Raw genomic sequence first — 6217 nt, forward strand, 5'->3', positions numbered from 1 at the left:
CTTTAATCTGAACAGCAGAATCTTAGAATAAATTTAATCAATCCTAGATATCCATGGCCAATTGTTAACTATTACCATTTCTGTAACTGTGTAAGCAGGGTGTAATGGATGGGAGCCAGGGTCTGGAAATATAACAGTATTTACTGGGGAACCAAAGAGATTGTTTTCCTATGATTGATGTGGTGCATAACAACAGAAACCTAGAGACCACAACTGGTACAAGAGTCACTGACATGGAATGTGGTCCTGAGAACAAAACACGGGTCCCTCATGCCCCAAACCTGATGAGCACAGGTAGAGAGCAGCTGGGCTGGCTTTGGGTTACTCTGAATTGTATGGAGAATCAGCTTTCTGCCTATCACTGAATGGCTCCATTTTAGAAAGCAGGAAACCTGACTGAATTACTCTACTTTGAGTTGTAAATGCCATGAAGAAATGATTCCACACCTTACTAAGTGAACAACCATCTGCCAGCACACCAGGAGGCACAAACTGGTAACTTATTTGTACCAAAATGACACCTGAAAATCTATCGTGCCTGACACCAGAACGTATCAGTTGTGGAAGATGGGATAACCTCACCTGGGACCAAAAAAGGACCACCCCAGTACAAAATATGCCAGACACACTGACTAGTCACTCATCAGAAAAACTACAAATGAAAAACACCTCCATCTGTCACCAGACTCTAGGTTGGTTTCTCCTGTCCTTGACACCCAGCTCACAAGATTAACATTTGGGTGACCTGCCATGTGGACTTGCATTTGATATTTCTGTTATTGATTTTTTTTTTTTTGGTCTTTCGAGACAGGGTTTCTCTGTAGCTTCTGGAGCCTGTCCTGGAACTAGCTCTTTTTTTAAACTTATTCATTTATTAAAAATTTCCACCTCCTCCCTACCTCCCTCTGTAGTCCTAAGACCAGTCAGCTTTCCATGCCCCATGGGAAGTCCAAGGTCTTCCCCCCTCCATCCAGATCTTATAGATCTTTATAAGGTGAGCATCTAAACAAATCAGGTTCCCACAAAGTCAGTCCATGCAGTAGAATCGAAACTCAGTGGCATTGTCCTTGGCTTCTCAGTCAGCCTTCATTGCCAGGCACATTCAGAGTGTTCAGTTTGATCCCATGCTCCATCACTCCCAGTCCATCTGGCATAGGTGAGCTCCCATTAGATCCATCCCAGTGTCTCAGTGGATGGACGCACCCCTCGTGGTCCCGACTTCCTTGCTCATGTTCTCCCTCCTTCTGCTCCTCATTTAGACCTTGGGAGCTAAGTCCAGTGCTCCAATGTGGGTCTCTGTCTCTATCTCCATCCATCGCCAGATAAAGGTTCTATGGTGATATGCAAGATATTCATCAGTGTGGCTATGGGACAAGGCCAGTTCAGGCACCCTCTCCTCTGCTGCCCAAGGAACAATCTGGGAACCTCTCCTTGGACTTGGGAACCCCTCTAGAATCAAGTCTCTTGCAAACCCTAAAATGGCTCCCTTAATTAAGATATTTACTTCCCTGCTCCCATATCCACCCTTCCTCCATCCCACCCATCCCATTCCCCCAAGCTTTCCCGAATCCTCCCCTTCTCCCTTCTCTCTACCCATCTCCCCCTACATCCACTCCACCCCCCGTGCACCCAAGTTTTGCCTGGTAATCTTGCCTACTTCCAATATCCAAGAGGATAACTATTTGATTTTCTTTAGGTTCACCTTATTTAGCTTCTCTAGGATCACGAATTATAGGCTTGAAGTCCTTTAATTATGGCTAGAATCCACTTATGAGTGAGTACATACCATATTCCTCTTTTTGGGTCTGGGTTACCTCACTCAGTAAAGCGTTTTCTAATTCCATCCATTTTGCATGCAAAATTCAAGATGTCTTTGTTTTTTACCGCTGAGTAAAACTCCAATGTGTATATGTTCCCCACCTTCTTTAACCATTCTTCTGTTGAGGGGCACCTGGGTTGTTTCCAGGTTCTGGCTATTACAAATAATGCTGCTATGAACATAGTTGAACAAATGCTTTTGTAGTATGATAGGGCATCTCTTGGGTATATTCCCAAGAGTGGAACTGCTGGGTCCTGAGGGAGGTTGACTCCCAGTTTCCTGAGAAACCACCACACTGATTTCCAAAGTGGCTGCACAAGTTTGCATTCCCACCAACAACGGATGAGTGTTCCCCTCACTCCACATCCTCTCCAGCATAAGCTATCATTGGTGTTTTTGATTTTAGCTATTCTGACAGGTGTAAGATGGTATCTCAAAGTTATTTTGATTTTCATTTCCCTGATCACTAAGGGGGTTGAGCATGACCTTAAGTGTCTTTTGGCCATTTGAAGTTTTTCTGTTGAGAATTCTCTGTTCAGTTCAGTACCCCATTTTTTAATTGGGTTAATTAGAGTTTTAGTGTCTAGTTTCTTGAGTTCTTTGTATATTTTGGAGATCAGACCTTTGTCTGATGAGGGGTTGGTGAAGATCTTCTCCCAGTCAGAAGGTAGCCTTTTTGTCTTAATGACAGTGTGTAACATGAGGGCCGGCTTGTTGGGGTATCTGTCCCGCCCAGTACCCCACAGCCGGCAAGCCCCAGTAAAAATCACACGCAGGACTCCATAAGATTATAAACTGATTGGCCCTTAGTTCTGCCTACTTATTAGTTCTTATAACTTTTGTTACCCCATTATCCCTATCTATGTTAGCCATATGGCTTGGTACCTTTTTCAGCTGTCAGCTCACATGTTGCTTCCTTGGTGATCTGGGCAAGAGTAACGGAGGGAGCTTCCTGCTTCCCAGAATACTCCCAGTCTCTTTGCTCCATCCCTACTTCCTGTCTGGCTTTCCCACCTATACTGCCTGCCTGGCCAATCAGCGTTTTATTAAAATACATGATTGACAGAATACAGACAATTCTCTATATTTTGGAGATCAGACCTTTGTCTGATGAGGGGTTGGTGAAGATCTTCTCCCAGTCAGAAGGTAGTCTTTTTGTCTTAATGACAGTGTCCTTTGCTTTACAGAAGCTTCTCAGTTTCAGGAGGTCCCATTTATTCATTGTTGCTCTTATTGTCTGTGCTACTAGGGTTCTACCTAGGAAGTGATCTCCTGTGCCCATGTCTTGTAGACTACTTCCCACTTTCTCTTCTATCAGGTTCAATGTGGTCAGATTAATATTGAGGTCTTTAATCAATTTGGACTTGAGTTTTGTGCATGGTGATAGATATGGATCTACTTTCATTCTTCTACAGGTTGACATCCAGTTGTGCCAGCACCATTTGTTAAAGATGCTTTCTTTCTTTCATTGTATACTTCTAGCTCCCTTGTCGAAAATCAGGTGTTCATAGGATTGTGGGTTAATATCTGGGTCTTCTATTTGATTCCATAGGTCGACTTCTCTGTTTCAATACTGTAGCTCTGAAATACTGTTTTCAATACTGTAGCTCTGTAATAGAGCTTGAAGTCAGGGATGGTAATGCCTCCAGAAGATCCTTTATTGTATAAGATTGTTTTGGCTATCCTGGGTTTTTTATTTTTCCATATAAAGTTGATTATTGTTCTCTCAAGATTTGTGAAGAATTTTGATGGGGATTGCATTGAATCTATAGATTGCTTTTGATAGAATTGCCATTTTACTAGGTTGATCCTCCCAATCCAAGAGCAAGGGAGATCCTTCCATTTTCTGGTATCCTCTTCAATTTCTTTCTTCAAAGACTTAAAGTTCTTGTCAAATAGGTCTTTCACTTCCTTGGTTAGAGTTACTCCAAGATATTTTTTGCTATTTGTGGCTATCATGAAAAGTGATGCTTCTCTGATTTCCCTCTCTGCTTCTTTATCCTTTGTGTATAGGAGGGAACTGATTTTTTGGAGTTGATCTTGTATCCTGCCACATTACTAAAGGTGTTTATCAGCTGTAGGAGTTCTTTGGTAGAGTTTTTGGGGTCGCTTATGTACACTATCATATCATCTGCAAATAACGAAAATTTAGCATCTTCCTTTCCAATTTGAATCCCCTTGATTCCCTTATGTTGTCTTATTGCTATTGCTAGAACTTCAAGCACTATATTAAAGAGGTATGGAGAGACTAGACAGCCTTGTTGTGTTCCTGATTTTAGAGGAATGGCTTTGAGTTTCTCTCCATTTAATTTGATGTTCGCTGTCGACTTGTTGTTAATAGCTTTCATTATATTTAGGTATCATCCCTGTATCTCTAATCTCTCCAACACCTTTATCATAAAGGGGTGTTGAATTTTGTCAAATGCTTTTTCAGCATCCAGTGAAATGATCATATGGGTTTTTTCCTTCAGTTTATTTATATGATGGATTACATTGATAAATTTGCCTATGTTGAACCTGCCCTCATCTCTGGGATGAAGCCTACTTGATCATAATGGATAATTTTTCTAATGTGTTCTTGGATTCGGTTTGCCAGTATTTTATTGAGAATTTTCATGTCGATGTTCATGAGTGAAATTGGCCTGTAATTCTCTTTCTTGGTTGTGTCTTTGTGTGGTTTTGGTATCAGGGTAACTGTAGCTTCACAAAAGGAGTTTGGCAATGACTCTTCTGTTTCTATATTGTGGAATACATTAAGGAGTATAGGTATTAGCTCTTCTTGGAAGTTCTGGTAGAATTCTGCATTGAAACCATCTGGTCCTGGGCTTTTTTGGTAGGGAGGTTGTTGATAACAGCTTCTAATTAGTTAGCTTCGCGACTAACAGGTCTATTTAGATTGTTCACCTGTTCTTGGTTCAACTTTGGTATATGGTACTTATCTAAAAAAATGTCCATTTCTTTTACATTTTCCAATTTTGTGGCATACAGGCTTTTGTGGTGAGATCTAATGATTCTCTGAATTCCTCTGTGTCTGTGGTTATGTCCCCCTTTTCATTTCTGACCTTATTAATTTGCATGTTCTCTCTCTGCCATTTGATTAGTTTGGCTACGGGTTTGTCAATCTTGTTGATTTTCTTCAAGAACCAGCTTTTTGTTTCACTGATTCTTTGGATTGTTTTCTGTTTCTATTTTGTTGATTTCAGCCCTCAGTTTGATTATTTCCAGTGTTCTACTCCTCCTGGGTGAGTCTGCTTCTTTTTTTCTAGAGCTTTCAAGTGTGCTGTTAAGTCTCCAATGTGTGCTTTCTCCGTTTTCTTTAATTGGGCACTTTGTGCTATGAACTTTCCTCTTAGCACTGCTTTCATAGTGTCTCATAGGTTTGAGTATGTTGTGTCTTTATTTTCATTAAATTCAAGGAAGACTTTCTTTCTTTATTTCTTCCTTGACCCAGGGGTGATTCAGTACTTGACTGTTCAGCTTCCATGAGTTTGTAGGCTTTCTGGGGGTGGCATTGTTGTTGAATTCTAACTTTAATCCATGGTGATCTGACAAGACACAGGTGGTTACTAATATTTTTTTGTATCTGTGAAAGTTTGCTTTGTTACCGAGTATGTGGTCAATTTTTGAGGTTCCATGAGCTGCAGAGAAGAAGGTATATTCTTTCCTATTTGGATGGAATGTTCTATAGATGTTTGTTAAGTCCATTTGATTCATTACCTCTATTAATTCTCTTATTTCTGTTAGGTTTCTGTCTGATTGACCTGTCCATTGGTGAGAGAGGTGTGTTGAAGTCTCCTACTATTAGTATGTGTGGTTTGATGACTGCCTTGAGTTCTAGAAGTGTTCCTTTTACATAAGTGGGTGCTTTTATATTAGGGGTATAGATATTCAAGATTGAGACTTCCTCCTGATGAATTGTTCCTGTCATGAGTATGAAATGTCCATCTCCATCTCTTCTGATTGATTTTAGTTTGAAGTCAATTTTGTTAGAAATTAGAGTGGCCACACCTGCTTGTTTCTTAGGTCCGTTTGCTTGAAAAACCTTTTCCCAACCCTTTACTCTGAGTAGATGTCTGTTTTTGTGGTTGAGGTGTGTTTCTTGTAAACAGCAGAATGTTGGATCCAGTTTTCATATCCAATCTCTTAGTCTGTGCCTTTTTATAGGTAAATTGAGCCCATTGATATTAAGTGATATTAATGACAAGTGGTTGTTGACTCCAGTTATTTTTTTTTAATTTTTTTGTGTAGTAGAGTTTGTGTGTTTCCCTTCTTTGAGTTGTGCTTGTGAAGGGTCGCTTGATGTCTGAGTTATTGTAGGCAGTGTTGGCAATGTTGGATTCCTTGGGTTGTGATTTTCCTTCTTTTACTTTCTGTAAGCCTGGATTTGTGGCTATGTAT

The sequence above is a fragment of the Myodes glareolus genome, chromosome 1 (assembly GCF_982192425.1).
Source record: "Myodes glareolus chromosome 1, mMyoGla1.1, whole genome shotgun sequence".
Classification (NCBI taxonomy): Eukaryota; Metazoa; Chordata; class Mammalia; order Rodentia; family Cricetidae; genus Myodes; species Myodes glareolus.